Source organism: Pinus tabuliformis, chromosome 4_1 (assembly GCF_031772625.1).
Source record: "Pinus tabuliformis cultivar Carrire ecotype Pingquan chromosome 4_1, CPIR1, whole genome shotgun sequence".
In the NCBI taxonomy this organism is placed as follows: domain Eukaryota; kingdom Viridiplantae; phylum Streptophyta; class Pinopsida; order Pinales; family Pinaceae; genus Pinus; species Pinus tabuliformis.
This window is the reverse complement of record NC_142303.1, coordinates 554,786,180-554,797,063: the sequence shown is the minus strand read 5'-3', so window position 1 is coordinate 554,797,063 and position 10,884 is coordinate 554,786,180. Positions and strand designations below refer to the sequence as shown.

General features: G+C 35.4%; 2 pseudogenes; one reads left to right on the top strand and one right to left on the bottom strand.

The window, feature by feature from the left end:
• The first annotated feature begins 307 nt into the window (after positions 1–307).
• LOC149177039 (ubiquitin-conjugating enzyme E2 1 pseudogene) lies at positions 308–769 on the top strand (annotated as a pseudogene).
• Positions 770–2,062: 1,293 nt separating this feature from the next.
• Positions 2,063–9,071, bottom strand: LOC149177038 (homeobox-leucine zipper protein HOX33-like; annotated as a pseudogene).
• Positions 9,072–10,884: the final 1,813 nt, after the last annotated feature.

Sequence of the window (10,884 nt, the reverse complement as noted above, 5' to 3'; positions counted from 1 at the left end):
GATTGATGTCTCTTATATAATCAAGCAGGAGCAGTGGTGGGAGGAATGTTGCAGGTTTGAGTCTTGGCCACTTCTTGATCTCTTTTTGTATCCTCTTTACTCGTTTGCCTTGGTCTTCTTCGTTGAATGAACTCGACACTTTTCTCTTTCTGAATTTAGTTTTAGCAATAGATCTGTGCAACTTGGGTGAACTGGAGCTCTGTTTTCTGAGATCTAATGGAATCCTATATTAGAAATGTAGGTTGATCTATAGAATTTCGTTGCTTGACAGGGAGGTGTAACCCTTACCCTAGTTTTGGCTCTGAGAATGTCATCCTCGGCACAACTTCGACTGATTTCTGACTTGAATATTATTAGGAACGAGCCTCCAGAGGGTTGTAGTGCAAGTCCTCACTCCGAAGAGAATCTCTTTGTATGGAGCGCTACCATCTTTGGTTCTGATGAGACCCCCTAGGAAGGTGGGATTTTTGGGTTGAGTTAAATTTTTGGGGAAAATTATCTTGAGAAGCCACCTATAGCATGATTTAGCTCAGATGTCTTCCATCTTAATGTATATCATGATGGAACTTTCTGCATGGACATCATCTAGGATGCTTGGTAACCTTGCCATAATGTTTGTACAATATTGAAATCATCTCAGTCTCTACTCATGGATCCAAATCCCATGAGCCCAACAAATCTTGAAGTTTCCCAACTATATCAGAATTACAATCAAGCCTACAATAGGAGAGTGTGACGATGTGCTTGCAGATCTATTGAATCTTCCTAAAGATAATTGATGAGTCCACAACCGAATGCATGTAGGCCACATATAATCTGAATGTCATTGTTCTTTTGATAAGAAATCGCTACAAACAATGAGAATGTCTTTTAAACCTTCTGATTATGTATAGTTGTTACAAGAGTAACATAATTAAATTGTTACTGCATCTGTAGGAACTCAAGTTTCTCACATGCTTGTCTTTTTCATTGTTTGGAATTCAAAAATCCCTTGGAAAATATAATTAGTTTTATCGTCTTATTAAAAAAAATATCAGGGTAGCCTTGACCTCTAATGCCTACAATGTTGGATTCAATGAGGAGGCAGTGCAGAAATTTCATTACAAGTCTGAATGACACTGCTACAATCTTAGGAGAAAGGTATGTGTTTTTTATTTGTCAGATGGTTGATGGAACAAAGTTCCCTTAAGGATTTTATTTATTCTTCTAAATTCTTGTGGAGGTTGCTGGGATTTTACTTATTTCTTGTGGTCAGGAGGCATTCAAAACAAGGACAACTCATTTATGTTTTGATAGAATTGAAACACCAGAGTCCTGATTTCCTGCTATAGATTCCCTTGTTTTGATGTATTGAATTTTTTTAGGGTTCTGTATTATATTAAAAAAAAATGTAAACTTCGAAGTTTTTAAAAACCTAATCATCTATGACATCCCAAGATTTTTATTTTTTCAGTGTATGGGTAATTTGTTTCCTGGAGACGTAATTATGGAAGATGTTTTTGAAACTTTAAAACCTCCATGGACTATTTTTTGTACCGTTCATTTAATTTCAATTTGCTTTTATTTTAATTTTAGTTTACTTCTTCTAACTTTTTTGGTGTGGCTGGGGTAGGTGCATAACTTCATACAATATCTCTTCTTTACTACGAGGCTACCTTTGGCAAAGACATGTCACTGAGACCTCTCGATTTTATCAGAGTCATTCAAGAGGTTTACCTAGCCTCATCCCCATATAAAATATTATTAGACTATTATCATGGGGAGTGAGCCCAAATCCCAGGCCTTTTACCTAGCCCCATCCTCATAAAAGACTATTACCTTTGGCTAAGAGATGTTGCTGAGGCGTATCAGTTTCATCAAAGTAACCTATGCCTTTTACCTAGGCATATCCTCATAAAAGATTGCTAAACTATTATCATTGGAAAGTGAGGACTATCAAACGACTATCATTATCATGGGAGTGGTGGCTCAGTTGTTCATATAAGTTATTATTGAATAGTTTTATTTATTATCTAAATAAGGGATTTAATAGTTCAGAAACAAAAAATTTAGATGCACCCTTTTACCCGTAGCTTTTGAAAATTAAATGAGAAAGTGTGAGTGATCCTAAGGTACCAAGAAGTAGTCTTGACCCACGAAGAGGGTTCAGTCCAGAAGGAGCTAATGTTATAACAAATTTTTTCACATATGTGCTGACACTGTGCACATATTGATGGTCCATAATGGCGAACTTATCTTGCATATTTTTCTCATAAATAAACTGGTAAGAAATAGTCAACACAGATTTTGAGCTCGATGAGTTGCCTCCCTGATTGATAAAAGTTGGAGTTGTAACTAATCCAACCGCAAAGGAAGAAGCAAGATCTAACACGTGGCTTGAAATATAACCATCCTACATCATGTACATTTAAATTTCTTAAACATCCCAATCAGTCATACCTGATCACAAAGATCACTTGCTACAAATTCATACAATCAATTGCTACAATATGTTTACTATCCTCTATTTCATTTCAAAATCAACAAAAAAACTTTATTTGCCAGCTCTATTAGAGACCATACTCACTATTTATGAGTCTAGTGCAACAACTTGGAAACCAGATGGGAGCAAAGGAGCATCATTTGAAAATGATGAATCAACTAGAGCAAAATCAAGTTGTGCAGGAGCTCCAACTACCTTTTCACCAATTCCATTGCATGCCTGTCAATTCATGAAAATAAATAAATAAATTAAATCTTATTTCTAGCAATATGTAACCTTTTTATAAATGATTTAGCATGAAATTGGACATAATAATTGCAACAAAACCATATCTCTTGAGAGGACAACTTCCTCTTGTGTAAGATCATGCCCCTCCAACTTGACAGTCTCGAAGAACTATTGGTACAATCACTCCAAGATTAAAATATATAGCTAATTCTATAAAACATTTAAGCAAAATACCTGCTTATGGAATGATTTCACAGTCCATGAATGTTCTCCAAACAAAAATTAAATTATTGAGCACAATAAATTTCACCCTTCATGCTGAACAATATGCCCTATGGTGGGCATGAAATGGCCATCTCCAAAGAAACTAACTTGTGATCTAGGAAGTCTAAAAGGACTTGTCTTTAAGGTGGCCACATAATAGATATAATTGGACAAATCTGCCCATTCTGAAACTTTTTCCTGCAAGAACAGCATAAGTAATGTTGTGTTATGAAACTAGCTCACAATAAGATAGAAAAGAGAGATAAATGCCTTAGAATTCAGCCTCTTCAAGGGGGCAACCTCCTTTACATTACACAAATGAACAATTCTTGGATGATACAAATGACAAAACCTCCTTTCTATATATAGGAGTCTAAGGGGTCATAATATAACCAAAGTCGACCTAACAATAATAATATAAGGGCACAAAAATAACAATAGTGGGCTTCTATGGGGCACAATAATAACAATATGGGGACAATAAGGGCACAACAATAACAATAAGGGATACAATGACAATAGTAATGGGGGAATCACTAGTAGGGACCTAACATCCCCTCTCCTTCAAAAAAGTGTTTTCCTCAACGCTTGAGTAGTTATGGATGCTTTTGTATAAAATTCTCATCCTCCCATGTGGAATCTTCAACGGGTAAGTTCTTCCACTTGATGAGATACTCTGAAATAGATCAATTTCATAGTTGTCGTGTTCTTGTTTCATTAACTGCTTCAGGTTCCAATATGATTTTTCCTTCCTCATCAAGTTCTGGAAATATTGTTTGAAATGGAAGCTTGTCACCTATAACCTTCTTTATGCATGAAACATGGAAAAATGGGTGCACTCGAGAAGCTACAGGAAGCTCCAATTTGTATGCCATAGTACCTATCTTTTGCAACACCTTGTATGGACCATAATAATTTGGTGATAATTTATTATCCTTATTAGCTTGCTTGAGGGACATTTGTTTATATGGTTGTAGCCGTAAGAATACCCAATCACCTACATCAAAACTTCTTTCGCTGTGATGTTGATCTACCTGCTATTTCATTCTATTCTGCGCCAAGGTGAGGTTATCCTATAAGAGTTGGACAACTCGTTGTTGATGCTCGATGTGATCTTCCACTACTTGAACCTTAGAATTTTCTCTTAAATATGATGTGATGGATGGTGGATGATACCCATAAAGTGCCATAAATTGGGTCATTTTTGTTGTAGTATGGAAGGAAGTGTTATACCACCATTCAGATAGAGGCAACCATTTGACCCATTGTGCTTGTTTATGAGATACAAAGCAACAAAGATATCCTTCCAAACATTTGTTTAATATCTCAATTTTCCTATCATATTGAGGACGATAAGATGAGCTATGAGCTATCTGAGTACCAAGACAAGAAAATAATTATGTCCAAAAATTTCCAGTGAAAATGGGATCTCTATCACTTACAATAATCTTTGAGTTTCCATGTAGCTTTTGAATTGTTTCCATAAATGCAGTAGAAACTGTACTCAATTTAAATGGATGAGATAATGCATAAAAGTGTGCATACCTAGTAAGTTTGTCAACTACCACCATGATAACACTCTTTCCTTCAGACTTGGGTAAACCTGTGATAAAATCCATTGAAACCTCCTCCCAACGTTGGCTTGGAATGGATAAAGGTTGTAATAGACCTGGGGTCTTAATTGTTTCAACTTTATTTTTTTAGCAAACCAAACATTTCGCCACAAACTTTTGAATATCTGATTTAAGGCCATCCCAAAAAAAATCCTTCTTAACCCTGTGGTAAGTTTTAAGAAATCCTGAGTGCCCTCCTAAGGGAGAGGTGTGCAATTCCCTAAAAATATTTTGTTTTAGTTGGGAATTCTTACATAGGTATACCCAATCTTTATACCATAACAAATCATTTTTCCAGCTAAATGTATCAGATGTACTAGGATCTTGTTGTAACTTTTGAATGTGTGCCCACACTTCTTCGCCATTCTTCCATTGATCCCTTGCTTCGTTGCTTCTGGAGTCCATGAAAATGAATCTTTCTTCAATAATGCTGTTAGAGGTGCTGCTATTCTCCCATAATTATTAACAAACTTGCGATAATACCCTATCAACCTGAGAAATCCTCGTAGATGTTTTATGGATGTGGTGATTTTCCATTCCTTAATGGTTTTAATTTTGCTAGGGTCTACCTTAACATCTTCATGAGATACAATATGACCTAGATATTCCACCTCTTGTACTCCAAAGAAACATTTGGAGATTTTTGCATATAATTGTTTCTCCTCCAATAGTTTGAGCACCCTATCAACATGTTGAACATGATCCTTCCAAGAATTGCTGTAGATTAGTATATCATCAAAAAATACTAACTCAAATTTTCTAAGGAAGGGTTTGAAAATGGAATTCATCAAACCTTGAAATGTAGAAGGAGCATTGGTAAGGACAAAAGGCATGACAAAAGATTGATAATGACCCTCATGATTTCTAAATGTTGTTTTTGGAATGTCTTCAGCCTTCATTCTAATTTGATGATATCCTAAACGAAGATCCAACTTGGTGAAGTAAATTGATCGATGCAATTCATCCAATAATTCATCAATGACAGGAATGGGAAATTTATCTTTAATAGTGAGCTTGTTGAGCTCCCTATAATCTGGACACATGTGCCATGATCCATGCTTGTTGTGAACCAATACTACTGGAGCAGAGAAAGAACTTTGACTAGGTTGAATTATACCAGCCTCTAGCATTTCTGCAAACATATGTTCAATTTCACTCTTTTGGGAATAGGGATATTTGTAAGGCCTAATGTTTGGAGGAACACTTCCTGGAATAAAATGAATAGCATGATCATGATCACGAACAGGTGGGAGGCCTTTGGGAGTCATAAATACTTTGGAATGATTGTCCAATAATTTTTGGAGATCTGGAGAAATATATGATTTCAATGTGGGAAATTCTAGTGAACATAATTGTGCAATTATGTCTCGTTGTTATTTCTTTAGAAGCTTTGTAATTTCATTCGAGTTGATTATCTTTCTAGATTTCCCTGCGATACCCATTAATTCAACTTCCTTTCCTTCTGAAGAAAATTTCATGGAAATTAAAAGCTATTGTACCCAAGGATTGTAGCCATTAGACTCCTAGTACAACATCAACACCCCCCATTGGAATGGAAAGCATTGGGCTATTCAATACATATTCTCCCATGGATAGCTTGATATTATGGCACTTTCCTAAGCAATTTATGGTGCCTCCAGTTGCAACCATCACTTGACACTCCGGTGCTGGATATGTGAAGCAATTCAATTCCTTGGCTACCTTACAATGAATAAAATTATGGGTATTGCCCGAATCAATGAACATTATTACCTTTTTATTCTTTTTATGCCCTTCTATCTCGATAGTTTGAGGAGTGGTAATTCCAACCAATGGATTACAATATATGGTTGGATTCATTTCTTCTTTCTCTAGGGTTTGTTCCTGGTGTATATCCTCTTCTTTTGATGTTTATTGTTCCTTTTCTTCCTCCTCTTCACAATCTATGTAAAATAATTTCTTCTCAGCACACTTATGACCTTTGGTGTATTTTCTATCACAATTGTAACAAAGCCCTTTTTCTCTTTTTTCTTCCAATTGTTGTGGTGTCAACCTTGTAGGTTGTCGATGACTAGGGGAAACAACACGTCCATCTTTATGATTGTGAGTGGTAGGCTTCCTTGTTGCCATAAGTTTTCTTTCCATTTTTATTGCCAACCTGAATGCCTTCTCTAATGAATCAGGTTTCCAAAAGTGAACCTCATGTTGGATGTTATCCTTTAAAGTCCCTATGAACACATCAATCCTATGCTCCTCTGGAATATCTTTTACCCTTATATTCAATTTTTGGAAGTTTTCAATGTGCTCCATTACTGAACCCTTTTGTTTGAGATTTATCAATTGGCTAAAAAACGTGTTGCTTTTTGTATGCTCATAATGTGCTATCATTTCATCCATAAAAATAGCCCAAGTGACAATTTGTTTACAAGAGCAAAGCCATTGATACCATACAAACTAATTTGGTTCCAAATATAAAGTTGCAATGAGTACCTTTTGCGTGTTTTGCACATTATGGAGATCGAAAAATTGCTCCATCTGTAGTATCCATGTTACAGGATCCTTTCCATCAAACTTCTTCATATCGGTCTTTGGAACATGGTGGTTCTTCGATCCAATGTTAGAGTCTATGAAATCATGATTAACATTTATTTTGTTCTCATCATGAGTTTCCTTTACTACCCTTTCACCATTAGTAAGCATTTCTTGTAGAAACTTTGTCAAATCTATTTTCAAATCTTCCATCTTGGCTTCCATGACTTTCTTTAAATCATCCATCTTAGCTTCCATGCCATCTATCTTAGCTTCCACACCATCCATCTTAGTTTCCACGTAATTCATCTTAGCTTCTACACATTTCTTTAAACCATCCATCTTAGCTTCCACACCTTTCTTTAAACCATCCATCTTAGCTTCCATGCCTTTCTTTAAACCATCCATCTTAGCTTCCATGCCATACATCTTAGCTTCTACGTCTTTCTTTAAACCATCCATCTTAGCTTCTGTTACTTTTTGTGCGAGTGAAATTTGTTGCACTTGGTCTCATAATTTTGATATATCATGTTGCATTTCTTCCTCTTCTTCATGAGTCATGTTAGAGCTTTCAGGTTGCTTACTAGATGTTTCCATTTTCTTTCTTCGGGGCATCAATTACCGATAATAATGCTTCACTATGCCCTTTGAATTCCTTCAAACTAATTTTTCAAACCAAACTTATGCAAAAATTGAAAAAAACTACACACCTTTTTTCACATTGTAGGAGCTCGATATTTAATCTGTTGTATCTTTGTAATTTTGGATCTCCAAGGTCTGAAACTTCTTCCTGCCATAACTCTCTAAGTACTCTTTCTAACCTTGCAAGTCTGATCAATATTGGATTATCCAATGAAGAGTTATGCGAAACCTCCCACGATGACCTGATTATAGACAGGTTTAGTAGAGAGAGATTGTACAAAGTCCCACGTGTCACTGTTTGGACCTTAGGATCTGAACATGATATACATAAAACTACAGTGTATCCTCTTTCTATAACTTCTTACGAAATTTTAATCTGATGCTTAGAACACAAGTTATGATGATTTTCCCCAGGTCACCTGTTTGAGATATAATTCGGGATCCTGCAAAAACCCTAACTTCGTTGGATAATGTCTACGAAAATATAGGGAGACAAGATCTGAAATTTAGACCCAAGGTTTAGAGAGATTTCGGCTCAAATGGGTTTTTTTTGCGCTTCTGAAACATCGCAGAAAGAAAAGTTATAGCGAAAATTCCATGATGACGTGTTTGGAGCTGCGAAACCCTAGAATCCAAGCTCTAATACCAAATGTTATGAAACTAGCTCACAATAAGATAGAAAAGAGAGATAAACGCCTTATAATTCAACCTCTTCGAGGGGGAAACCTCCTTTACATTACACAAATGAACAATTCTTGGATGATACAAATGACGAAACCTCTTTTCTATATATAGGAGTGTAAGGGGTCATAATATAACCAAAGTCGACCTAACAATAATAATATAAGGGCACAAAAATAACAATAGTGGGCTTCTATGGGTCAAAATAATAACAATGTGGGGACAATAGGGGCACAACAATAACAATAAGGGATAGAATGACAATAGTAATGGGGGAATCACTAGTATTATAGGGACCTAACATGTTGGGGATATAGTTTGTCCACTCGATAAGTTAGAAATTGACTTAATTATTTGAAAATGAAAAAACCTCAGTTCATAACATTCAAGATGCACTCTATAAGCACCACAAACATGACAAAAGTATCTCAACAGAAATAGTTGAACCTTAAGTTCCCTCAAATTATACTGAAGATGGAAAGTATATATTTTGACAACACGAGCAATCAACTTGTAATAGCATAGTTTCTTTTGCACGCAAAATGCCTAAACCAAGAGGTGTGAGCCCTTAAGTAGGTGAAATATTAGAATGCAACAACTTACCTAGATATGTGTTTATGCTAACATTCTTCCTCCATGCCATCAGTACCCATGAAAGTTGAGTCACCATTTGAGAAGACTTTTATGGCCTCACCGAAGCTCCTACATTGATTAATAACAACCCCTCAGCAACAATAGGCAGCAATTCCAATTATGAAGAAAATGTTAAAATTATTGATTGAAATCTCTCTTGTTCATTCTCTTGCTCAATATTCGCCTTGCAGATAGATGCCTGATGCCTGGATATTTTTCCCCTAAAACATCCTTTGCTATTTGGCATAGATTGTTTAATTCCTAATCAAAGGAAACTACATTAGAAACTTAGATGGGCCATGAGGTGCCTAATCATTATATCAAATAAAATAAAATAGAGATAAATTGTATTAGATGACTTTACCATTATTGTCATGGTCTAGGAAAGTATGATAAATGATTGATACAATGGGAACAATATGACAGGAAAAATATATGGATGCATCATGATAAGTGTAGGAATAAGACAGAAAAGGGGGAAAGGAAAGGCTACATATATCAAGCAGCTTAGTAGATCATCATGGAAAATGCTACACTGCCTCCAAATCTAGATGATCTACAATATGAACAACTGAGCCACCAAGAGAAGCAAGACCCATCTCTTAACCCTATCCCTCCAAAAATATTCATCCTTTCTCAATGACCCATCATCACCCTACTGCCTTTTATAAGGTCTTGTTTAACAGTTTTCAAAGCTATGTTCACTTTATTATCTAAATACCTCCCCACATTGTAATTAATAGAATTGACCGATATGGCTCCTGCTTCTCACTGGACCAAAGGTTCGATGATCTGTAGTTGTGGTCATGGTGGGTTGGTTTGTATGAGTGCTTGAGCGATCATATATGTTCACCCACTTGATTCAACATGAAAATAAGATTGTTTATATGAACCAAAGCCATATGCAATTATTGCTAGTGTGTAAGAATGCACAAAATCTCTGTTGAGACTACACAACTCACCCCTTGTAATTATTTTTTGAGCAAGAATCAAAACCCATCGAATGTTGGTTTTCCCATTTGGGTTTCTAGGGGAAAAAATAATTGTTTTATATGGGGCACTTATTCTCTATTATGTATCTAGTGTGTTTAATTTCTTGAATGTTCTGTTACAGTTAGTAAATGAAAACATTGCTAGTTCATTCCTTCTCACCAAAGCACTGAAATCCTTGTGGGAATTTCTAATACACTAACAACAATCCCATTTTCCCAAATTATTTAGTGGTGAAAGAACAATTATTGAGGATATAGACATGGTTGAGGTAAGGGAAACCACATACTAGAACATTCTCTTCTTGGCCTGGCATTACTGTTGACTAGTTTTACTCAAAGGAGAACCTTGCAAGCCAGAAATAAACTGATTTTTGATGACATGGAACCATCTCACAAAATCATTGGTCAAGGAAGTTGAACAAAAGATAATATTGTAGCCTTTGTGTCACGTGGATAATTGCTCCACATTTTTATGGAGTGATTTTTCAAAACCAACCAAAATTAAAATATTTGAAAATAGCTCATACTCATGCCATAATTTAAGCAAATATTTGCATAAAAAATAGATACGAAAATTATGTAAATAAATATACTTACCAAGAGTTACTACACACCATTATTTATGTTTCTTTAGCACTTTAATAAGTAGGAGTAAAAATGTAAATGTGCAGTTTTTTTTTTCTTCAAAGAGAAAAGGTACTTTTTCATTGTTCATTGGAATTAAAAAAATACATTTCCACACTTATACGTATGTGTTTTCATCTCTTACAAAACATTGCGAGAGAACTAGCATAACTAAAAAAAATAATATTTAACCAAAATATTTAAAGATAAAAGAATA